We start from the raw sequence: 26,262 nt of genomic DNA, 5'->3' as shown, positions 1-26,262 counted from the left end.
CTCCAAAAAAAACTTGAATGTCAGGAAGGCTGCAAACTACTCAAAATTGATCCCTGCCTGTCTCCCATTGACTTAAACAGCAATTCAGTAGGTTTTAGGTGCCGAATAGTTGAATTTGAGTTCTTAAAGGGCCAAGTATGATAAATCTCTCTAGTTTTGACCAAAAAAAACTCGAAAATTCTAATTTTGAATTTTCAATTGGACCCTTGATAAATCTGCCCCTTAGTATGTTATAGAATGGCCAATCCTAGGCAACTTTTAAATTGGCCTTCAGTATTTCCTTTTTATCGTTTTTAAATTATTTGCTTTTTACTTCTGACCCTTTCCAGCTTTCAAACAGGGGTCACTGACCCCATCTAAAAAAATCCCTTACAAAATCATTTTTACACTCTCCTTACTAGAGCAAAATGTTTTCAAATAGTTAATAAATTAGCTGGCTACAATATTAATATGCCAGGCCTCTTTGAAAAATGCAGAGTAAAGATGGCAGAATATTATTTTCTCCTAATGACTTTCAGAAAATTGCCATGGATATTGTTCTGTTCACACTAATGGAAAAGGAAGATCCATCAAGGAATGGGCACAGACTGGCATTAGACACAATGCATTAATGAAAGGACGTAGTTAAGTGCTGTGTATTCCTGGAAATCAGCAAGAAGGTCTACAGAAGTTAATGAGGTTTAAATAAAACTTCAGGATGATGTAATTGACTATAACCAAATACCCTGACCTTAAGAAACAGATCCCTTCATATCTATTAGCCGTGTCACTCTGGCCTCCAGGATTAGCTTGAAAGGGATTTTATATCATCCTTCTTTTTGAACAGCTAGGGCAGGTCTGGCTCTGAACTATTTTATTACTATTTATATGCAGTTTATTTATTTTACTTGAAATTAATGTCTCTTCTGTGCCACGGTACTGAATGTTGCTAAACAATGCAATGAAACAAGATATACTTATTTACAAATACACTGTAGAGCCAGGCATGTCTAATTACGGAGCCTGCAGCTATTTTTGGAACTGCTACCCATCACCCTAACCCAAACTGCTGGCAATTTTGCATATCTAGTTCAGGCAAACTATTCCCAAAGATATTGTTTTTCTTTTTGCCATGCCCATGGTCATTAAGCAATTTGAGGGTAACAAAGACACTTTGAACCCCTTTTGATTTTACTGGATCTAAATTAATGCTCAGTCATAAGTGTGGGTCAGTAAGTAGTGGTCAGTAACCTCTGAGACACACATCTAAGCCTGTTACACAATAGTGTGTTGTCTATGCCATGTCAGTGTCATCATCGTATCACCCAGTATATTCTTCCGTGCTATACATTTTCAAAAGTACTGGGTTTCTGTATGCAATTGAACATTGTTAAAGCTATCCCCCAAGCTAGATGGGCACATCAGCAAGTATGTTACTCAATATTGACTAACAAAACATTTGAATAATCAATATCAAAGGCTTATATGTCCACTGGGGGTCATTTGGTGGGGTTGAAAAATTCCAATAAAAAACATAAATAAAGGTACCAATTAAGGTACCATAAATGTGACTTAAGTGATGATGTAGCAGTTGGGAAAATCTACTTTATAGAAATAAAGTAAATGTAATATATACAGGTATTGGACCTGTTATCCAGAATGCTCGGGACCTGGGGTTTTCGGGATAACCGATCTTTCTGTAATTTGGGTCTTCATGCCTTATGTCTACTAGAAATTCATTTAAACATTAAATAAACCCAATAGGCTGGTTTTGCCTCCAATAAGGATCAATTATATCTTAGTTGGGATCAAGTACAAGCTACGGTTTTATTATTACAGAGAAAATGTAAATCATTTTTAAAAATTTGGATTATTTGGATAAAATGGAGTCTATGAGAGTCAGCCATTCTGTAATTTGGAGCTTTCTGGATATCGGGTTTCCGGATAAGGGATCCTATACCTCCACCTAAGACCTTGATAAAGGTCTTAGGTGGAGACCGAAATGTTGGCATGTTTTTAAATGGAATAATAAAATAAATATGTTTTAATTTTTTCAAATCACCGGTGTGCTCCTACTTTTTTGATATATATATATATATATATATATATATATATATATATATATATATATATATATATATATATATATGAAAATTCTCAGATATGGTTTCTCTTTCTGTTGATCAGCAGAGCCATTTAATTTGGCAGCTTTGATTCCAGTGTAAAATGCAAACCTATTGAGAAGCATGCAATTAGCACCTTGATCATGTTCTGTTTAAGTGAAAAATGGAAGGTTTAAACATACTATATTAAATTCAAACTTTAAAGGTAAAACGTCTTTCTTTCCTGTTGCTGCTTTTGCTGTGTGTAGGATTGGCCTTTGTATTTGTTTATATACAGTATTACTCAAATAAGACCTTGAGAAAGCAATGAAGCTGGAAACATGCTCTTAGCAGAATCATCTCCATTCCTATTACATGTTTTCCAGCAATCATTAGACACAGGTTTACTGTTTAGAATGTTAATTTAGGGTTAATGCAGAAAAGGATTTTACGGTTGGATTTTCGAATCGCTCTCTGAAGGCAGGAGTTGACATGTATGCTACAGCTGGTCATGCAATGCAGGTTCCTATGGGTGTCGAATAGTAAATCTGCGATGTGGGCTTGTTCCTTGCCAGCCTCCTGTGGTCATGACTATCAGCTTAGTCACTGCTTCAAGAACAAACTTGCTGTGCTGGATACTTATGCAGTAGAAGTGTGGTATTTTACACTTCGGCTGGAGATATGTAATCCATAGTCTAACTAACTTCAATTGTAAATGCCATGAGGCACAGTGAGGACCTTGCCTCAGGTGGCAGCGAGCTGCCGGTTACAAGGGGCTGCAAAAAAGAGCACTATTTCCTTCAATGCACTAGCGATGCTGCCCCCCTTTGACCAGCTCCGATTCTGCCTCTGTTCCCTCAATGGCCCATACTGACACCTGTACATCCAAGCACAGGCGCAGGTGAAACACAACATAGGCTGTTTTGTCCTGTGCTCTCTTACGGTAAAACGCAGACTGGGTAAGACTGGGCGAGTGGGACACAGGGGAAAAAGCCCGTTGTGGTCCTAGCGACCCAGACTTGCTCCCCTCACTGGAATTGTGTGTGTCGTAGCTTGCCCACCCACCTGCACCCAATCATGGCGCAAGAGGTACATGGCAAGGGGATGGCCTTTCTACAAGCTGGATCTTGCGATTGGGGATGAGGGCCTGTGGGCAACAGTCACGGTGGGCCTCGGAAACCCAAGTTCAACACTGAAATCAGGAAAATACAATGCAGGAAAAACAGGGTGAAACACTCAGGTGTAAGAGCCTTAACTGTTTCTGAATCTCAGCTGCATATTCTGACCTTGTAGTTGTACTCACCACCGCTGCCTTTCTCTTGAAACAGGTATCATCAGAGAGCTTGAAAGCCAATTCAAAATATCATGCAGAGCTCTTCCTAAGCATAGTACTGATCAAAAGAAGTAAATGGAATAAAAATTCTCAAAAATAAGAATGAATGAAAAATAATTTTTGTGGTGTCTAATATCTGCCTTAGGGCATGTGTTAAGGACAGGGTCCCATTCTGAGCATTGTCTAACACACAAGTGTCTGCTCTGACATGGAAGTGATAGGGGGAGGTAGAGGAGCAGAGTCTCTAGTCAAGGGGCTGGCCACAATTCTCTGCACTCAGAGTGCAGTGTGCAAACATACAGTATGGTCTTTTTTGCACTTTACACACTGCGTTCTGCTCCTTTACTGTCTGGGCACATCAATGTTTTGTTCAGAGTTTGATTTATTTCATGTTTTAAATATGCAAATTAGGGTTCAGATTTGGTTCAGTATTCAGCAAAATGTTTTGGGGAGCATTTGGCATTCAACCAAATAGAACATTTATTGAATTAGTGCATCGCTACTTCTAACACCACTAATAATGCAAAACTTATAGGTTATTTGTTCCCTTTATACTATGATTTTCATGTTTTTATAGCAGTGCTTTATTTCTGAACTTTGTATGTACTGTATTTGCAATCTTATAAACATTTGCTTCTTTGGGCTACCCTACTGGGATTAAAGGAATGCATTTCGGAGCCACTCACCACAGATAAAATATTGTGTATGTACTGAGTCTAGGAGAGAAAGTATGTCAGACTGGATTCTGTAATATAAAGCAGATTTCTGGTAGCATTTAGTAAAATATTTTCCCCAAATAATGTTTAATTTAAAAAACTGTTTTATGACATGATATACTGTACTGTCTTTTGATGAGAAATATGCTGAATAATTAAAACAAAATGTAAATGTGCAACAAATAAACTGACTTTTGTTTCTTACTTTTTCAAATGAAGATGTAACAAGGTTTCTTCCTGGCATATTTCAGGTACAATATGTATGTACAATAGATTTATGTATGTAATTAGCACTACCTGCATACTCAGTGCCGTATATTACAAAACAATGCAGAGGGAGGTGGAACAGTTCAATAAAATATATACAGTTACATTAAAGTGCCAAATTTTAAGACACACAGGAGGAAGTAGTTCATTGCCCTGTACAGATTACTGTATAATTAGTTAGATATTGTTACCAAAAGTTATTTGGCTAACTCAACAATGGTGTCACCATGCGCTGGAAGTGTTGCCTCTCTTAAGGCAGAGCAGTCTAATTCATCAGGATTAGCTATCACACCCCAGCATCCTTTCCTGACCTTGCCTCGTCTTGACCTTACCATGCCTTCTCCTGACCTTACCATGCCTTGTCCTGACCTTGCTCCTGTTCCAGTTCTGCTCCTGTGGCTTCACCCATACTGCCCTGTCCTGTTTCTGTCTGAACCTTGCCCACACCATCCTGTTCCAGTCCTGCTCACATCCAGGTCTGCTTTCTTCGTCTGCACCGTCCCACTCCTGTGCCAGTCCTGTTCCTGTCTGACTCTTTGCCCTCATTAAACTGTTCCTGTCCTTTCAATACGATGTGTCTATACACCTCAGAATTCACTGAAGTGTGACAGTACCGGTGGCAACCATCTACGCCCAAGCCATAACACCCCCACCACCATGTTTAACAGATGAGCTGGTATGTTTTGGATATTGGGCAGTTCCTTTTCTTCTCCACACTTTCTTCTCGCCATCACTCTGATACAGTTTCATCTTGACACATCTGTCCATAACACTTTTTTTCCCAGAATTTTACAGGCTCTTTCAAGTACTTTTTGCAAACTGTAACCTGACCATCCTGATTAGTGGTTTGCATCTTGCAGTGTAGCCTCTGTATTTCTGTTCATGAAGTCTTCTGCAGATAGTAGTCTCTGACAAAGACACGCCTGCCTCCTGTGTTTTTGATCTGTTGGACAGGAGTTTGAAGTGAGGATTCCTCATAAGCAATGGATGTCTTCCTTGGCCTACAAGTCCCTTTGCAATAACAGAGCTCACCAGGGCATTCTTTATTCTTAATGATATTCCAGTCAGTTGATTTTGGCAATCCTAAGGTTTGACTGATTTTTTTCTTGTTTTGAGTCTCATAATACTGTAGCTTCCTTTACTTTTGTTGGCACAGCTTTTCTCCTCATGTTGAGCATTGGCAACTACAGACAAATTTATTATTCCAAAATATGCATATGCACACTTGGCCTCTCTAATAGTTCAAATACGGTGTTTGGAGTATAGGAGGATGGCACCTCCACAATATGTATACAACAAAGTCACTCCAGCACACATACAGTATATATAAAGGGGATAACCCCCAGGCCCGGATTTCTATAAATAAAATTTCTAAATGTTGAAACTGAAATGTATGCAAATGACTCACATTTGCATTGTTTGATTTAAAATGTTACTCTGAGGAGCAGAGGGGTAAATCAAAGAAAATGTGTCTTTGTCCCAGACATTATGGAGGGCACTGTATATTGAAGTATGAAACTAGAGCTCATCAGATTTCGCAAGAGCACAATTTTTACTTTATAGTATTTTATTACAGAGGGTGAAAGTGAGCAATAAAAGGTGGAAGCTGCAAGCTCAGCATCACTGCACAATGTTTCTCCATTAAACAAACAATTAGACAAACAAATATTAGGGGCACATTTATTAAAGGTCGTTTTTTTCTGGTCTGGCTTTTTGTTGCAAAAAATTTGAAAAACTTGCAGAAAAAAAGCACAACTTTTTCGGAATTTATTATGCAACAAAATTGCTAAAACCTGTAGAAGTCATGTAGAAGTCAATGTCAGTTGTCCCTTTTACAATTGGAAGATGTTTCTTGCCTTCATGACCTTCAAGGATTTCGGGCATTTTGAAGTTGGTTTTTGTGCAACAATCCAAAAAAGTTGTGGTTTTCGAAAAAGTCACATGATTCGAAATGTTATGACTTTTCCTGCACAAGTTTTATTGTTTGGATTTCTACATAAATTAAGGGCAATCATGGTTGGGTGTAATGTAAAAATGCATGTACCACAAAGTAAAAGTGTAGCTGATTCAGTAGAATAAAAATGCATTACAAATATTCTATATTTAGTGACCTTATGCAGTGTTCTGCAATGTTTGAGACACACATTATTGCACTGTACTCCACCTGGATTAAGAAGAACTGAACATCACAGAGGATTGAATGTGTATTTTTCAGTTTTCTGTATCTACTGCCTATTGTAATTCTCAGATGTGGTTATGCAGTTGCTATTCTATAAAGATTACATTTTACTGTGCTGCATTATGCTGAACATTAGTATTAGTTTATGGTGCCTGTTAAAAATGTTCTAAAGCGCAGCACAGCCCCTGCATAATAAAACTAAGTAAAACTACCTCATTGTATTACTATTTATGCTCACCAGCCAATGGTGTATAGCAGCACTGATAAAAGAATTACACTATAATACAACCTATAACAGCTAACTTGCAGGACACTAGGGGGCAAATTCATCAAGGGTCAAATATCGAGGGGTGATTAACCCTCGATATTCGACTGGGAATGAAAATCCTTCGAATATCGAAGTCAAAGGATTTTGCGCAAATACTGCGATCGAACGATCGAAGGAATAATCGTTCGATTAAATCCTTCGAATCGAACAATTCGAAGGATTTTAATCCAACGATCGAAGGATTATCCTTCCACCAAAAAAATTTAGCCAAGCCTATGGGGACCTTCCCCATAGGCTAACATTGGGTTCGGTAGCTTTTAGGTGGTGAACTAGGGGGTCAAAGTTTTTTCTTAAAGAAACAGTACTTTTGACTATCGAATGGTCGAATAGTCGAACAATTTTTAGTTCGAATCTTTCGATTCGAAGTCGTAGTCGAAGGTCGAAGTAGCCCATTCGATGGTCGAAGTAGCCAAAAAAACACTTTGCAATTAGAAGTTTTTTTTTCTTCTATTCCTTCACTCGAAGTTAATGAATTCGCCCCTAGGTCTATCATGTTTAGGATGAATATAAGTCTGTACTGCTCTTTCTTTCTTTTATTTGTTTGCAATCATAAACAGTGTCACTCATTTCTGCTCTACAGAATAGGAGGATGCACCAGGTCTCCTGTTGAAAGTCTGTTGCAAAATGGTGAACAAATGAAGTACTAAGGGATACAATATAATGGATAATAGCAATAATAAACACAAGAAAGGGCTCTAGCAATTATTATATCAGATGATTTAAAGCAAAATCACACATGGCAATTTCGGGGGCTTCCACACATGTAATTTGCAGTATCTCAGTACGATACTTTCATATTTCATGTGCAAATGATTTCAAGTTATTGTTAATTGGAATAGTGCTTTGTCAATGTACCCAACATCTCCTAATATGCCAGTGCCTTTAAAGTAAACAATGCTATGGCTTGTTTCTGAGCCCGGATCCCCCCATTAATTCCAGGGGTACCTCTCTTGATCTTAAATTCTCTACATTCTGCTCATATTTTAGATTTGCTCTCGGAAATTAGCACTCACACTAGCAACCTCTCTGTCTTATGCTTCTGCAAAAAAGTAATACTGTTTGTAGCCTGCTTTTCTTACTTAGCTACAGCAGTGTAACTACCACCCTGTGATAAATGGGAGGGGGGGGCAACTGCAGATTCTCCTGTACAGGTTGGCAATGTGTGGTACGCTGCACAGGAGCTCTAAAAACTGCAGAATACAGGAGAAGAATTTTAAACTTCTCTAGATGGTATTGTGCTTCCTCTAAATTGAGCAAAATTTATAAAAATACACTGCTGATTGTTGTTGTAAATGTAAGAATGAAAGAGGATCTCTACTTTTTTTGGTGGTACATGCTCATTAGAACCTTTTGGGAAAATGTAAGGAAATTAGCTAACCTAATACTAGGTTATTAGAGCCCAGATAACCCTTTACGCATCTTATTGTTTCATGCTGATGCCTTGCTTTCTATTCTAACACAGTAGGGCCCCATTTGCTTAAAAAAAGGAACTATAACGAAAATGAACATTTAGGGGCAGATATATCAAAGATCGAATTTCGAAGTTAAAAAAACTTCGAACTTCGAATTCAAAAAGAGCAACTGAATGGTGGTCAAAGTTTTTTGGGGTTGAAGTGGGCCTACTTCGATTCAAAGTTTTTTCAACTTCGACCTTCGATCTCCCAGACTCCCCCAATAGCCTCAATAGAGGTAGTAGGAGGTCCCCCATAGGCTAAAGGCTTCGAAGTCGAAGTTTTAAAGAAACAATACATGATAAATTTCGATATTCGAATTTCTACGTTTTTTTCAACTTCGAATTGAAGTTGGACTATTCGATGGTCGAAGTAGTCAAAAATTACTTCGAAATTTTAAGTTTTTAACTTCGAAACTTCACTTTGACCTTTAATAAATCTGCCCCTTAATATAAGTTTCATCATGCTGAACTAAGAAACTTTCTAAATATAATCAATTAAATTCTACATCATTTCTGAAATAATCAAGTTTTTTTCCACTATCCCTCTCTCAGCATCTGTTTCTCTTCATTCTGTCTTCATGCAGGAGTTGGGTGTCATTGACAGTTAGATCCAATATATCTTATAGGCGGGCTCCTTTTGCCTAGAAGATGTATTAGAGCTCATTCTGTTAAAATCACCAGAAATCATGTCTCTCTGCTTGCAGGATTTGTGCAAAAGGCAGTTATTTAGATTTTATTTGTACTGGAATCAGTTATTTGAGTGAGCTCAATGACTATCTGACACCCAACTCCTGCAAGAAGACAGAATAAAGAGAAACAGATGCTGAAAGAGGGATAGTGAAAATAAACTTGATTATTTCAGAAACAATGTAGTATTTTTAATTGATTGTATTTAGAACGTTTCTTAGTTAAGTATGATGAAGTGATCATTCCCCTTAAAAGCAGCTAAATTACTGATACTACAATATTGGAAGCAAACAGCAAAATCAGCTATACAAGATTAGCTCAAAAGGTTAGAAGAAATTTGTAAACTTGAGGAACTATCACTTTCTTAACCTGAACAGTACCTCATTTTAGCAAGGTTTAGCTCCGATGGTTTCTTTTCAAGTAGATTGAAGATTATAGACAAGCACTGGAATAGTTTCATCATGCCGCTACCTCTTCTCTTTCTTTTGTATAATGTAATCTTCACTGGGGCAGGGACTGAGGTATAATCTCTGTAAAGAACTGTGTAAACATTACAGTGCTAATTAACTAAAAAAAAAGTTTACAGGTATAGGATCTGTCAACTGTAAACCCATTATTCAGAAAGCTCCAAATTACATCTTCCATGGACTTCATTTTAAGCAAATCATTTTTTAATTATTTCATTTTTCTTTGAAATAATAGACAGTGCCTTGTACATGATCCCAACAAAGATATTATTAATCCTTACTGGGGGCCAAACTATTCCATTGGGTTTATTTAATGTTTAAAATAACCTTTAGTAGAATTAAAGTATGGAAATCCAAATTATGGAAAGACTCCATTCTGTCCCATACATGTGTTTTAAACAATAACTCCCACAGAGGCTCCCCCTGCCTTGGTGCCTGCAGATAAAAGGCTCCCTTAATAATGGCTAGTAGTCGATCGGGGTTAGCAGTTGCCATTTTTGTCTGCATCACATTACCTTCCCTGGTCGTAACTGACAACCAGGAGCATGTTCAGTGAAAGCAGATTTATTCCTAGCTTTTAATGCAATTTCCCCATCCACAAGCCCTTTGTAATGCTCCACACACCTATGCATCATTGACATAATGTAAATTAATTTTTTTTTAGTTTTCTGTGAATTTGTTTGCTCTGCCTCCGCTTTTTACCTGGTACATGCCATTCTAGGTAGCAATATCAGTGACCCTGACAAACCGATATTATTGTTAGACTGGAAGTAGGCAGAATAGAAAAATAAAGTAAAAACAAATCATACAAAGTAAATGATAAAGACCAAAGAAAAAGTTGCTTAAAGCCCACTATCCCTCGGCTACCTCGTAGCTTAAGTAGGCTGGTGTACATGTATCTGTTTAACGCCAGTGGAAAGAAAGAAACTGACCGTTAATGACCATAATGGACTTGTATTGTAATCTTTGGTCCATTGTTGCAGACACATTGTGGTGTATATACAATTTACATAGCTGATTACTTCAATGCCCTTTGTTGCAGTTGGCCTAGTATTACAAGGCAATCTAGGAACTGGATATTTGTTATCCTAGATGGCACTGCTCTTAGATTAAATTAGTTTCTTGTGTATAGTAAGTAGATGAGGGAGAGCCAAAGATCAACTCTGTTAAATTACCTTGGAACAAGAAACGTGGCACTCTCTCTCTGACACAATGGGCAGGTTTGGGGTTACACACCTTTTATTATCAGTTATGCAAAAACCTATTGTGTCTGCATATATGCTGCTAATTCTGCAACTGAACTGTAGCCTAGATAAAAGGAATAGAGGAAAAGCACAACTATTCATTTTAACAGGTTTTTTGTTTGCAATTTAAGGGCACTTGAATAAATAAGCCTTAAATCTTTTTTCTTGATAATAATTAGTAGGACAATAAAGTTTGTATAAATCATAACTGAGGATAGAATATTTTTTTCCTGCTCCCTGCCAAGAGCATCTGTGGACGCAGGTCCTTGCGATGGACCTGACTTGCCTTTGTTCAGCAGCATTATATTCATGAGGGGCATGCTGGAGCAAGGCATGCATGAGTCCCCCATCCCAGGCCCTACCTGCACTCTAACAAACAAATCATTCAGACAAGCAAGTTAGGGAATGTCAGCACTTTAAAGCTATGCACTGGAAGCAAGTGCTCAGTGATTGAGCTCTAAGGGGTATGATTTTGTGCCCCACTGTGCTCTTCCAAATGCGATTGGGGTCACATAGTAACATATTAAGTAAGGTTGAAAAAAACACATGTCCATCAAGTTCAACCTTTTAGTTTTTTGTTTTTTTTTAATCTGCCTAACTGCTAGTTGATCCAGAGGAAGGCTAAAAAACCCATCTGAAGCCTCTCCAATTTGCCTCAGAGGGGGAGAAAATGCCTTCCTGACGGCAATCAGACTAGTCCCTGGATCAACTTGTACTATGAGCTATCTCCCAAAACCCTGTATTCCCTCACTTGCTAAAAAGCAAGTATTCCACATCTTCACAGCTCTCACTGTAAAAAAAACTCCTTCCAAATATTTAGGCGGAACCTCTTTTCTTCTAATCGGAATGGGTGACCTTGGGTCAGCTGGAAAGACCTACTGGTAAATAAATCATTAGAGAGATTATTATACAATCCCCTTATATATTTATACATAGTTATCATATCTCCCCTTAAGCGCCTCTTCTCCAGCGTGAACATCCCCAATTTGGCCAGTCTTTCCTCATAGCTAAGATTTTCCATACCTTTCACCAGCTTAGTTGCACTTCTCTGTACCCTCTCTAATAAAACAATGTCCTGTTTGAGTGATGGAGACCAAAACTGTACGGCATATTCTAGATGGGGCCTTACAAGTGCTCTATACAGTGGAAGAATGACCCCCTCCTCCCGTGACTCTATGCCCCTTTTAATACAGCTCAAGACCTTATTTGCCCTTGTTGCTGCTGACTGGCATTGCTTGCTACAGCCAAGTTTATCATCTACAAGGACTCCAAGGTCCTTTTCCATAATGGATTTGCCTAGTCCAGTCCCATTAAGGGTATAAGTGGCTTGGATATTCTTACATCCCAGGTGCATGACTTTACATTTATCAACATTGAATCTCATTTGCCACTTAGCTGCCCAGATTGCCAGTTTGTCAAGATCGTCTTGCAAGGATGCCACATCCTGGATGGAATTAATTGGGCTGGATAGTTTTGTGTCATCTGCAAACACTGATACATTACTTACAATACCCTCCCCTAAGTCATTAATGAACAAGCTAAATAAAAGTGGACCCAATACCGAGCCCTGAGGAACCCCACTAAGAATCTTACTCCAAGTAGAGAATGTACCATTAACAACCACCCTCTGTACCCGATCCTGTAGCCAGTTTCCTATCCATGTGCAAACGACTTCATTAAGCCCAACAGACCTTAGTTTAGAAAGCCGTTGTTTGTGGGGCACAGTATCAAACGCTTTGGCAAAATCCAAATAGATCACATCTACTGCCCCTCCACTGTCCAGCATCTTACTTACCACATCATAAAAAGCAATAAAATTTGTCTGACATGAGCTATACTTCATAAAGCCATGCTGACTGCTGCTCATAATGCCATTCACTAGGACAACATTTTGAATGTGATCCCTTAAAGGACTAGTAACATCAAAAAAAAAAATTTCAAAATTCGTTAGTAAGCAACGAAAAATAAACACCAAGACAAATGAAACTTTTAAAATGCAAAGCCTTTATTAAGAAATAACTTACCGAAACTTCACTTTCTGTCCGGCGACCATCCATCCTGCAGTGCTCGATTTCTCCTCCCTGGCTATTCTAGTGACAGCTGTGAAGGAGGCTGAGACTCCGCTCTCAAGTGTTGGCTGGTGGAGCAGGGTTTGAAGTGGGGTTTGTGGGCAAAGTTTTCCTAATTTGCCCTGAGCCTGCCAGTGCCTGAGTGCACCTCACCTTCACTTGTCACTAGAATAGCCAGGGAGGAGAAATCGAGCACTGCAGGATGGATGGTCGCCGTATCACCTGTTTTGAAGAGGACAGGAAGTGAAGTTTCGGTAAGTTATTTCTTAATTAAGGCTTTGCATTTTAAAAGTTTCATTTGTCTTGGTGTTTATTTTTCGTTGTATACTAACGGATTTTTTTCAAAAATTTTTTGATGTTGCTGGTCCTTTAACAAGCCATCAAATAATTTGCCCACCACTGATGTCAAACTTACTGGGTAGTGTTAAATGAGTCTGTATATTTGTTATTTTGTCTCTGTACGTTCCTAACTAACTTCTCAATACCTCTTCGAAACACCTCCTTGACACACCACCCTTCCATTCCAGCCTTAGAACTTTTGATTTTGTTGCCTTTTTCCTCTGGAATTTCATGCCTGTTTTCCTCAATAAAGAGCCCTCCATCAATCTCCTGAAAAACTAATTCAAAAGCTACTTTTTGGAGCACTAATATAACATCTGACTAATCAGGATATCCCTGTTTGTGTCTGTAAATTACCCCGACTTAGGGTAACGTCACACTGGGAGAATTTGGGGAGATTTAGTTGCCTGGCGACTAATCGCCTATTCTTTGGGGCGACTAATCTCCCCGAACTGCTTCCGCCTGCTAGAATGAAAAATTGCCTGTGGCATGGCACTCGCGGCACTTCGTTTTCGGGGGACTTCGGAAAATGAAGCACCGCGACTAAATCTCCCCGAATCTCACAATGTGACCTTACCCTTAGACTGTAAACTCTAGTATCTCTCATGCCTTTCAGCTCATCTCTTTCTTTGCTACTGGGAATTAGGAAACCAAGCAGCCCTGGTAATTTGACTACAAATCTGATACGGGGAGGCACATTTATCAAGGGTCAGATTTCAGATTCATGTTTGGTTTTTTTAACTCCTCTAAACTCCCATAAATTGGAAATTTGACCAATCAAAATGTATAATTAAAGGGGAACTCCAACTTCCAAACCAAAATTTGATAAAGAGGCCCACATTTTCTATGATGAAATCCAGTTGTTTAACAGTTCTTTTCTTTCTGCAGCATTTGAAATCCTGGCAGGGAAGGAGGGACTAAAATACTGATGTTACAAATTGTAAAAACTTCTCCTCAGCTTACAGACAGCATGCAGGAACTACATAACCCACAATGCATTGCAATTTGATGTTCTGTTCCTGTATTGAAATCATGTGTGCAGGGAATTTTGGGGTTTGGAGGATGCAGGCTGATACAAAGTAACAGTAGTCAGCCAGCTCAGCAAAGTAGTCAGAGAGATCAGAAGGAGAGCAGGGGGATCAGGTTAGGGAACTGTTCCAAACCATTTTTGTGGAGTTCCCCTGTAAAATTAAATTTTCCAAAGTTGGACGAATTGAATGGACCCGAAATACTAGAATTGAATTCGATTTGAATTATAAAAACTTGATTAGAGTTTTTATCTCTGAAAAAAACTCTAATGTCAGGAAGGCTGCAAACATCCCCTAATTGATCCCTGGACCTCTCCCATTGACTTATACAGTATTCCGGCAGGTTTTAGGTTGCAAATAGTCGAATTTGAGTTCTTAAAGATCCAGAGTATTATAAATCTTCAAATTTGAATTAAAACTCGAATCAAGTTTGGATAATTCACAATTCAAATTTGAGAGTATTGATCAAAAAATATTTGAAAATTCGAATTTTCACTTCGACCCTTAATAAATCTGATCCCTAGTCTACTAGCAATAGTGAAAGCAATAGCTATCTTTCAGTGTCATTTTTAGAAACAATGCTAAGCCCTAGCATATATATATATATAAACACACATTTCAGCCATTATTTGATTGCATTGAGAGACGACCAGGCCAAGATAACCTTCATAAAGCCTCTTGTATTTTTCAAGAGCGAATATTTTCAGTTACCCTGTTATACAGCATCTGTTAAGAAAAAGCAATCAGACACCCGGCTGAAGGAGTTTCAAGCATCAGAACCCAATGATTGCTTCAAAACAAGACTGCGAGACAGCTGTGATAAAAGTAAAGATTTATGGATGTCACCTGTGTTTGGTAGGAAATTTCTATTTATTTAATCAGTAGTCAGCAGATTTCAATAATGGACAATAAAGTACAAGTACAACATAAAAACTTACAGCAGTGCTTTAAAACATTTCTTTATATAACATTGTAGTGTATAAATTGTATATATATATATATGGTAATGGCACTTGCTGTTTGTATAAAGGTTGCCAAACTGATTGTACAAACAGCGGTTTGTTGGAGATGCAGTCACAGGACTTTTCTCGGAAAAATATGAATTTAATTATCAGCATTTTTATCTGAAATCTTGAAAAGGTTAGGTGTCCCAAATAAAGTGCAGATTTAGTATAACATATCACTACATAAAGTCTCTAAAAAGTTGACAATATATGGGTTTTTGGCAAAAAAAAAAAACCCAGTCAGAACTACATTTTTAGCTTTCCATCCTATTACAAGCATTGACATCAAACATCATTTTAAGCAGCTGGGTAACAACCATATACCTGTAAGCACAACGAGAGTAGGTGTTGATCATATCCCACATGCAAACAAGTAAAGTGGATCATTTCTAATCTTGTTAGAAGAGGCCAAGTGAGTGGTTTCAGGCAAAGCAGAATACAAACATTTCATTTGTATGCATGGAATGCAGTAACCTATAAGTAACCTCAATATAAATATGCTGTTATGTGAAATCTGTCCATTGGCTTCACATTTGGTGACAACAAATCCATGTACGCTGTTGAGAGCAAACAAGAATGAAGAATACTAGTAATACAGATTTCACATTTTGAGCTACTCTCCCGCACCCAAAAGCACAAGATACATGTAATAATAATGATATTTGGCCATTCACCTTGATGGTCCAATCAGTTGGTAAAGAAGTTGGTAAACTCTGGGTAGGACAGTGTGCGATTGCTTTATGGATGGGGAACTAGAATTTGATAGAATTGTGATATTGAATCTTGAATCCAAGGTGGCACCCCTGCTCTAAACAGCATCAATTTTGCCATTGTTTATACTATAAAGACAAACAACACAAACACAAGACATGACATGTTCTTATTATTTTCTAATCTATAGTCCATCCCCACCAGAAGGAAGAAAAAAAATCACTTGCAATCCATACCTGGTGTTATATTCATTACTGTTCCACCTGCTGTAAAACTGCATGCCTTTGTACTAACCATAAAAGTGTCTGCTTTAAGAGGGAGCTTAGTGTCTGTAAAGATTATAAAATCTGTTTTTTCATGAAATGCACCACTTTTATGGTTTTTGACTCTCATACCAAGCATAGCATTCTGTTTTGCAGAAGTGCATTGACTACAGCGAGGCCTTTTTCCTTTGAGTTGCTTGGTTCTGTCATCTACTGGACCAATTACTGCATGTTTATGATTGTAGATGGTATTGCAAATACCAGCTTTCCCTCCAACTCCTGCAGTGTATGGGCTAGAGTAGCATAATGCTACTAAATTAAAGTGTAATTTAAACCGCTAGAATTCACTCAGAATATGACATAAGGAATGTAATAATTGTTACTTGTTCTTTGGTCAGTGTGATGTCACAAGCCTGGTTTTCAGGCCTCGTCTAGCACTTAATGAAGATATGTATGCACCTTCAGGAAAACTAACTGAATAGTTTGTAGGCTCAAATTATGCAATAATATTCATTGTTGAAACTAACCATTTCCAGTCAAAGACCCTTTAATAGCACCTCCCCATTCATTTAAGTCAGACCAAGACTGCAGTGCATGTACATACATCCGGGGCCAAAAATATGCACAAAATAAACCTAGTGCCTATTTACATTACTTCTTTCTGCATGTGTAGCTTGAAGATTGTGCACTCTTGTGTGACATTACTGAATACAATATGGCAGCCACAACCTGCAGAATAACAACGCTCCCTAGGCTATTTCTGTTGAAGGAAGACATTTGTAAGAAAATTAATATAGCATTTGCATAGGGGCAATATTTGTCTATAGTTTGCTGCAGCTTTATTTGTTGGGGTTTCCTTGTCCTTTAAATGTGATGATGTGGATGAAACACACACCGGCATTGGAGGTACACCTTATCACTAATATGGATCATACAGCTTTGTTCTTCTGAATTTTCCTTATTCAAAAATATCCAGGCAAAAGTGAATTATCTTTTTATCTTAGATCTGCAATTTTATGAAGTATTTAAGGGGTTGTTCACCTTTAAATTAACTTTTTGTATGATGTAGATGATAGTATGATTTAGAGATATTCTGAGACAATATGCAATTGGTTTTCATTTTTTATTATTTGTGGCTTTTGACTTATTTTGCTTTTTATTTAGCAACTTTCTCTTTTGCAAAGACAGCAATTTGGTTGCTATGGCCAAAATGATCCTAATAAGCATGCACTGATTTGAATAAGAGACTGCAATATGAATAGGAGAGACCTGAATAAGAAGATGTTTAAAAAATGAAGACCAACTGAAAAGTTGCTTAGAATGAGCAATTCTATAACATACTAAAACTTAACTTAACTTAAAAGGTGAACCACCCCTTTAATATAATAGTATAGTATAATAGTATATAGAATTGCATTTGCAAACATATATATTAAGTTTACATATACATCCAATATATGCATTTTTAGCAGATATTGATGGGCAGTCCTTTTTTTCCTCAAAAAGGATAACTATCACTGATTACACTATTTTTGCTGGACTGTCAGTTTACTTGCATATCATAGGAACAGCTATGGGAGCTAGAGCTACAGTACCTTTTGCAGATGTAAATATAGCCTACTTTGAGGAATGCACAAGTTGGTTGAATTAAAGGATAAACATTGAAAAATGCTGGTTTTATGAGGGTTGTAGCTATGCATATTTCCCTTCAATACTAATTTTTTACTTTTCGCATCTTTTAAATTTCACACAAAAGTGTTTGGAACGCTAACCTACCGTAACGGAATTCTTACTCACCAGCATTCCATACTAGATTCCATCCAGAACAGTTGGGAGTTTTTTTTATTTGAATATGTTGTGAATTATAAAACAACTCAACTCCAGTTTCACGTGTAATTTGTTCAAATGAAACCATGAATCCAAAATAAAGTAGAGTTTAGCTGTAAATACTTGGTCTCCAAGTTCAAGCATCTATCAGTTTAAATATCGCGGGGGGAACATTCTTTTGAAAAGAGGATATTTGTAAAATTACAATGTAATGTTCCTCTTTCAAAGCATGAAGAATTAAGAGCAGGACAAAAGTAGGTTGGCTGAGCAATTTACCAAGTGATTTATTGCTTTGCAGTTTGTGGATCTCTTGAAATTGAGTAAATCATTCTGTATTGTAGAGTTTAGCTAGCTTTGAAGAGTCAAAACCAATTATAATATAATATATAATATAAATATTAATGTAAATCTGAAATCAGTCAGGTTCTTAATAAAAATAAGAAATGGTGAAACTAGCCCCTAATATGAAAATGTGGCATGTTTAACACTCCCAGCATATTTTAACTCCTCTGTTTTTATATGTTGTCTGTACAGGAAGCAGCATTTTTTCTGCAAAGAAAGAATGTCAACCTCTGAGCCCTACAGCTGTTGTAAACTGCAGCTCCCAACTTCCGTAGATATCCTTTGGGAATTGTATTGCACAACAACATGTGTAGTCAGCTAGTAAAACAACTTTTTGATGGGACAGGTTGGATTCCAGCATGTTCTCCTCCTGTTTGTATGGGTTTCCTCTGGGTGAACTTAAAATCAGGCAGGTTAAATAGCTTCTTATGAAAGTTATGCTAGTGTGTGTGTAATTGTGATAGGGAACTTAGGTTGTAAGCTGCACTAGGACAAAGGCGTGTGAATGATGAACAATCTCCGTATAGTGTAAACATCATCTTTAAAGGACAAGGAAACCCTTTTTTAATACACGTCAACATTCATTTGCTACCCCTTGCTCTCCCGGATTGCTATTTTTGTTTTCATATATAGTATTTTTAAAAGCAGTAACATTGTCGAGGAGTTTCCTTTTCCTAAGTCTGTCATGTCTGCCATCTTTGAAGAGCCTACATCATGACGAGCGAGTATTTAGACGAATAACGCAGACGTGCCCATGCTGCTCACTTGACATTCTGTATATGTCAATGGGTCTTGGTACGGGAGGGTTGAATTCTGGATATTTCTATTACAGAACATAGTATTTTTTTGTACAGTCTGCTAATCAGACAACTTAAAACAGAGCAGACTTAGGGCAGAGACAGACAGGAAGATTCGGGGAGATTTAGTCACCCCGTGACAAATTGCCTCTTCTTTGGCAACTAATCTCCCCAAACTGCCTCCAACCGGCTAGAATCGAAATCACCGGCGGGGTGGCACTAGGATCGCTTCATTTTCCGAAGTTGAAAACGAAGGGCGCCAAGTGCTATCCCGCCAGCGAATCTCCCCAAATCTTCTTGTCTGTCTCTGCCCTTAAGTGAAAGGACAACACCACAGAAGGTATACTTCTTCATTTACATTGACTTTGTTGCACTATTTTTTACCGTTTTCCCAAAATATGTTTAAAGTTTAATGTTCCCAGAGCTGCTTTATAAGGTGGAAAATTAAACTTTACACTTCAATATTAAAAAAACAGTCACAAACAGAAAATACAAATTAATTGGAAAAGGTCTTTATTTCTGGTGAACTATCTGAAACCAACTGAACTGAAAAAAAGTGTTTGAAGGTGATGAAGTTTTACCCATTAGATTCACCTAACTTAGCCCATAGTCCCTAAATTGTGAAAAATACTGTCCCTCACATAAAACAGTGGACTTAAATTCAAAATAACTAAAGTGGCTTTATGGGTAACTATGGGCGAAAGCCGCTGTGGTCCTCAGTGAAACCCCTGCCTGCACTGGGGACCTCGCCAAATAAGCTGATCATATTGTGTATGGCCACCTTTAGGAAAGAGGCTCTGATAGTGGCAGGTACTGGCAGGTACTGTTGGAAACCAGAAAAATTTCTGGTAATGCCTCCTACAAAAAAAAAAAAAAGGACTGCCTAAAAAGTAAAGATTATTGTGGGTACCCATTATATTTTTCTAAATAAGCCCACAGTCCCTAAATTGTTACAACTATTTCAAAATAATTGAAAATCTGTTTATGCATAATTGTGGCTGACACAAGCTGTGGTCTAACTAGGGTTGCCACCTGGCTGGTAAAATAGATGGTTGATCCCAATGTTATTAATAGCGAAAAAAGATAAATATAAAGGAAGGCCGGTATTTTGTTCCAGAAAAGGTGGCAACCCTAGGTCTAACTCTTCTTTAAAACAGGGGAAACCTCAGCATCAGTCTTCACTGATGCCCTTTTGGGCCCAGGAACTGACATGGAACCTGCACACATCAGAATTAGGACCAGAGGAAACAAAGATGGTTCACAACAAAGAGTGGTTTTCCTTTAAGCTAACTTTTTTTATGTTATAGAACGGCCAATTCGTATCAACTTTTCAATTGGTGTTCATTCTTTATTTTTTTTTAGTTTTATAGTTATTTGCCTTTTTCTTTTGACTCTTTGCAGCTTTCAAATGGGCGTCACCGACTTCCTTCTAAAAAAAACCCCCAAATGCTTTGTAAGGCTAAAAATGTATTGTTATTGTTACTTTTTATTCTGATCCTTCTATTCATGCCCTCTCCTTTTCATATTCCAGTCCCTTGTCCAAATCAATGCATGGTTGATAGGGTGATTTGGGCCCTAGTTACCAGATCTGGGCCCGCTATCCTGGCAGCCTGTAGGCGCCTTGCCTTTGCATCCTTTCGCATCCCGTGCACAATAGCCTCTAAATAGTGCAAAGCAACTTTCTATACCTAGACTGGCGTTATGTCCAACACGGCACTAGCAAACACCACGGCTATTGTGCACGGGATGCGAAGGCAATTCGCCTACAGGCTGCCAGGATATCGGGCTCCGGTTGAGAGGGCTCTCTGACTAATTTGGATGCTGATTGCAGCCCACTGGCACTGGAGATCGCTCTGCAACAGGGATGGCTGCCAGAAGTCACCACTCATTGCTCAGTGTTCTGCCGGGGCTGGTTCTGGGCATTCTACTCGCCTCCAGGTTTATCCTGCCCAGAGTGGCCGAGCTGCAGAGAGCCAGCTGGAGGAGAGCGGGTGCGCAGGGCAGGTCTGGACTGGCAATCTGTAGGTTCTGGCAAATGCCAGAGGGGCTGCTATAAGGTCCCATAGAAAGTCAGTATTTAGTGGGCTGTGGGAGCTGTTTGGGCCTCTGTGTGGGCTGATTGGGCCTCTGTGTAGCTGAAATGCCAGGGCCTATTTTAATTCTCAGTCCGGACCTGGCGCAGGGGGGGGTGTCAGGTGGGCAGGCTGTGAGCTGCGGGTGACAAGCTGCATTAAGGAATGATTACAACAGGGGTAATAGGTTGGCAGCAGCAGCTTCACGACACGTTGTTTGATAGCAGACATCACTGACACATTCCTGCAGCTGCCAAAGTCGCATCGCTTCCGGTTTTGGCAGAAGGCGGGTTAGGGGGAAGATGTGGAGCGCAGATCTACAGATCGAGTTGCCTTATCGCTGTTTTTCAGTAGACAGGAAGCAGTGCTTTCAAACAGTATTATATTTAATAAAGCATTCATATTAATAAACTTTATTCAGGGTAGTTCTATTATTAGTGTGGGTAGAATTGACTTTTTAATAAAAAAAATTTTTTGCGTTACTGGTCCTTAATTTTCAACTAGTCCCAGATTGTATAAAAAGGACTTCCTTATTTGGTACAATTAGGAGAAGAGACTCTGATGACGTCAGGTAATGTCGGCAACTACGAAACTGTATTTTTCTTTAGTTCCCTGAGCTCTGATTAGAAATGATAATAGACTTCTGAGGATGTATTGCGGAAAATTATTAACGAACTTCTGAGGAAATACTGGCAAAAGCCTTTTTTTTCCACCACAGAGCTAGAAGGTGGGAACTGAAGAAAGACCGATTATAAATGGACCGACCACCGCATACTAGTCGCTACTCGCTTCCGATTGAGTCACACTCGTCTCCTCTCGGCGTTCCCACATGGAGGCTAAGTGACGCACATCCGCGTAGTCATGACACCAGTCTCGCGTGATGAGACTTGCGGCGTCGCGATTTGGTGAAAGACAGGAGGAGGAAGCTTGATTAACATCTATGCGGAGGGTGTAAGTAGCGATCCTGGGCTGCACTCACAGCTGCAAGTTTCTCTTGTAGGAAAGGATCCCCTTAACTTCTTCTCTATTGAGGAGCTTTATACAAGTGAACTAATACAAGCATGCTGCTTAGTGCTTAGGTCTTTAATTCAAACACCAGTCTGCACCCAAAATTTAAAACAAAAGACTGTCACTAAGGTAATGATGTTTAACATGCAGCCTTCCTGCTATTGTTAACCTACAACTCCCAGCATCCTCTGTCTGGCAGAGTGTAAAAAACTTCTGGGAGTTGTAGCTAACAGCTGGGGGCGTCCCTCAGCACAAAGAGGCCCTGCAGTGACACCCAACAGTACTTTTATTATTATTATTATTATTATTAACATGGATTTATATAGCACCAACATATTGCGTAGCGCTGTAAAGTAAATGTGATTCTACAACTAAATCACATGAATTAAATACATAGAACATATGGAGTTACATACAATACCGGTACAAAAGGTTAAACTATTGCACTCAATAGTTTAATAAATATTAGTGATTTATGCATGTCAGCTTCCACTAATCTACTAGCATTGCTTCAGTTATAAATCAGGTTTTATCCAAAATGCCCATAAATTCTTAATCAGCAGCAGTCAGTCTAATGTTGTGTTTTCCAAGTCTTTTTCCATCTCTATTCATTTTGTAATGTTTTCTGTATTGTGGAAATAGAACTATATTATTCTTTTTAAGAATTGTTGCACTCAACTGGTGTATATATCTATATATATTTTAGGGATGCATGTAATCCTCTATTTTGGATTCGGCCGAATATCAAACTGAATCTGAATCCTAATTTGCATATGCAAATTAGGGGTGGGAAGGGGAAAACATTTTTTACTTCCTTGTTTTGTGACAAAAAGTCACGCAATTTCCCTCCCCGTCCCTAATTTGCATATGCAAATTAGAATTCGGATTTGGTTCAGCCATGCAGAAAAGGGCTGAAAAAGGCATAATCATGAACGGAATCCTGGATTCGCTGCTTCCCTAATATATTTAGTCTGTTATTGCAGCAAATAACAGACTTTTGTGCAACAAAATTGCACGTATATCCTAGTTTACATACTATACCAAAGGGTTGAGGGTTATGCTTTATTTGTTGCTTCTTTCAGCTTGTATTTACAATAAAAATAGATGGACAAAAGGAATTCTTAAAGGATATTTTATAGTGGCATCATGGCACCAGGAAATTTTCTGCACATTTTCTAGCTAAAGCCAGGACCTTCTGTGTATTAAGCTGATTAGTGTTAGCCAGTGTATATCTGTCACAGGTAGTTAGCTTTTGTTAGGATCTAGCTACTTTGTGCAGAGCTAGTGCAGTTTTGGACTGGTGGGAGGAAAGCTCCTTCAGCTTCATTGTCACAAGTTGAAAGCTGCACCAACAATTATTATGGAAAGCAGTTATCACTCCAACTAATCAAACCTTTGATCTCATTAGAGGTCCGGAATCTTTGGTCCTTACGTCTGCTAAAAAGAATCTAGGCATTAAATAAACCCTATAGGATTTTTTTGCACAAATATGAATTCATGCAGCTTAGTTACTATCAAGTACAAGGTACTGATTTATTGTTAAAGAGTAAAAGAAGCAATTCTAAAAAAAAAATTTTTGCATAAAGATGGCTTTCCCATAATTTAGAGCTTTCTGGAAAATGGGTTTCTATATAAGGGATCCCTTATCTGTACTAAACATATTGAGGCATCTCTTAGGGCAGAGACACACACTGCAATTCAGGGAGATTAGTTGCCCAGCGACAAATCTCCTCTTCTTTGGGGCAACTAATCTCCCCGAACTGCCTCCCTGCCGGTTAGAATGAAAATCGCTGACGGATGACACTTGGAGCGCTTCGTTTTCCGAAGTCCCCCAAAGTTGCCTCACGAGGCAACTTTGAGGGACTTTGGAAAACGAATCACTCTGAGTGCCATTCTGCCAGCGGTTTTCATTCTAACCGGCAGGGAGGCAGTTCGGGGAGATTAGTCGCCCCGAAGAAGAGGAGATTTGTTGCCGGACGATTAATCTCCCCATGTTTCAGCATGTGTCTCTGCCCTTATTCCACCAGTTGAATGTCAATTTAATTTGGACTGATTGTTATTGTAATTTATGAAAATGTTATTGAAAGATTAACAATAGGTTTCAAAAAATCTATTTGAGGCTTGTTATTAAAATGAAAGTAAAAGTGGTGCCTTAAGCCATGATCACATGGGCTGTCATCTCAGGTCAGGAGACATATATAATAATAAAAATGCATATGAGCGAGTGTCATCTGAGACACTTGGTAATGGACCTAGCTTCTCAGCAGCACTCATTGTGAGGTTTTGGGCAACTGTGACTGGCTTGTTAGCTCCACTGTTACTGGGTGCCTTAGCAGATTTTTGTTTATTTTTAAATAATTTTATGCCCATTTACTGTTTCTATTTGTTGTTAAAGGGGGTTATTTTATTCACTTTCCAAACACTTTTTTCAGTTCTGTTGCTTTTAGATTGTTCACCATAAACAAAGCATTTTCAATTGCTTTCCATCTATTATTTTTTACTATTCCCCCAAAATTCAAGTTTAAAGTTTGTTCCTGTCTCTAGTGTTTCAGTCTGGCAGCTCAGTTTAATTTGCTACAATTATTTGATACAATTAGTTGATAAATTTTTCAGTATTATCTGCAGAATATTAGCAACTCTTGTATCAATTCTAACAGCTGCTTTTAATAAAACTCAGGGATTCTGCTCAGCAGGGCTAAAGATAACAAATGTTTCAACTAAATGTACCAATTTAAAACAGTCGGTAACCCCAACCCCTCAGAGTAGAGTCCTGCGTGGAACCAATTTGTTAAACCCGAACCCGACCCGCAACTTGCATACTTACCTGCTTGGACCTGCTACCCGACCTGCAAGTACCATATCCACAACCCGATCCGTGACCCGCTGACCATCAAGAAACAGGAAGTGCTGTCGTGAACCGGAAGTGACATCATTAGAAGTAGGCGTGGTCAGAAAAAAGGAGTAAAACTCGCTATTGAGAAGACCCGCAACCCGCAAACCCATAGAACTGCCAACCCGCAACTATACCCGCTCCTGAAACGTCTACCTGCAACCCGCAGGGTACCGCCGTTTTTTGCGGGTAACCCGCGGGTGCCCAATCACTGCAGGACTCTACCTCAGAGCTGCTTTAGAAGGTGAAAATAAAACTCTACACTTCAATATTAGAAAACAGTTAAATGGAAAAAAATTTTTTGGTGAACAATCTGAAACCAACTGAACTGAAATATAGTGTTTGATGGTGAACAACCCCCTTTAATCATTATTTACAGCTTAACAACAATTTCTTTGCTTTGTTGATAAAACCACACAACTCCATTACTCTGCAGTTCTAACGTGCATTGCATATCTGTGGACAACTAAACTAAAGCACTTTCATGAAACAAATGCAATAGAAGGAAGACCTGCTTCCTCTTGAGGCAACTTTGGAAAAACAAAGCACCTAATATGTGTTACCACTTTATCATCTCACTATCACTGGTGGGAAAGATTAGTTACCCACAGAAGAGGAGATTGGTTCGGGCAACTAATCTCTTCATGTGTTAATGCACTAACTCAGTGCCACCATTTTACCATTATTATTTGCAGTATGAACCTGCAAGCAAATTTGTCTTTGCATGTATTGCTTACTTTGTGTAAGGATATTTCTCATAATAGTAAGAAGACATTTAGTAAGTGTTTTCTAATGCTTGGAGTGTGATTTATGCACTCATCCTGCTATGGGCCCCTGAATTGCTAGGCCACACCTGATGCTGGTTACAAAATATTACTCTCTTGTGTGTAACTGTAGAAGTAAAGGTTTGTTAAGTATCTATAGTAGAACTCCAATTTTACTGCCTAGATTTTGCTTTCCCGTAATGTTTTTTTTTTCCCATTACCACACAGGCAAGTGACTTCTTTTTTTTCCTGGATTCCATTTTATACTATATCTTATTTTATTTTTTTGCAGCATTGTTTGTCTATAAAAGGGGTAGGCAACCCGCGGCTCCGTAGCCTCATGCGGCTCTTCATCCTGCTTTCTGTGGCTCAGTCTTGCGGCTTTGCCTGTCA

General features: G+C 38.6%; 1 protein-coding gene across 9 annotated transcripts in view; it reads left to right on the top strand.

The window, feature by feature from the left end:
• The first annotated feature begins 21,826 nt into the window (after positions 1-21,826).
• The window catches only part of LOC108718052 (lipoma-preferred partner homolog), a 221,653-nt gene continuing 217,217 nt past the window's right edge, over positions 21,827-26,262 (top strand). For 6 of the 9 annotated variants that reach the window (XM_018265624.2, XM_018265622.2, XM_041564757.1 and 3 more), the window contains exon 1: positions 21,831-22,158. The gene's annotated coding sequence lies outside the window, so the exon portion shown is untranslated. Of the gene's footprint in view, positions 22,159-26,262 lie in introns of all 9 variants that reach the window. The other 3 variants (XM_041564759.1, XM_018265625.2, XM_041564760.1) reach the window with 2 other exon arrangements.

The sequence above is a fragment of the Xenopus laevis genome, chromosome 5S, assembly GCF_017654675.1.
Source record: "Xenopus laevis strain J_2021 chromosome 5S, Xenopus_laevis_v10.1, whole genome shotgun sequence".
NCBI lineage: Eukaryota > Metazoa > Chordata > Amphibia > Anura > Pipidae > Xenopus > Xenopus laevis.
Note: the sequence above shows the minus strand (reverse complement) of the source record. Positions and strands in the feature narration are given on the sequence as shown.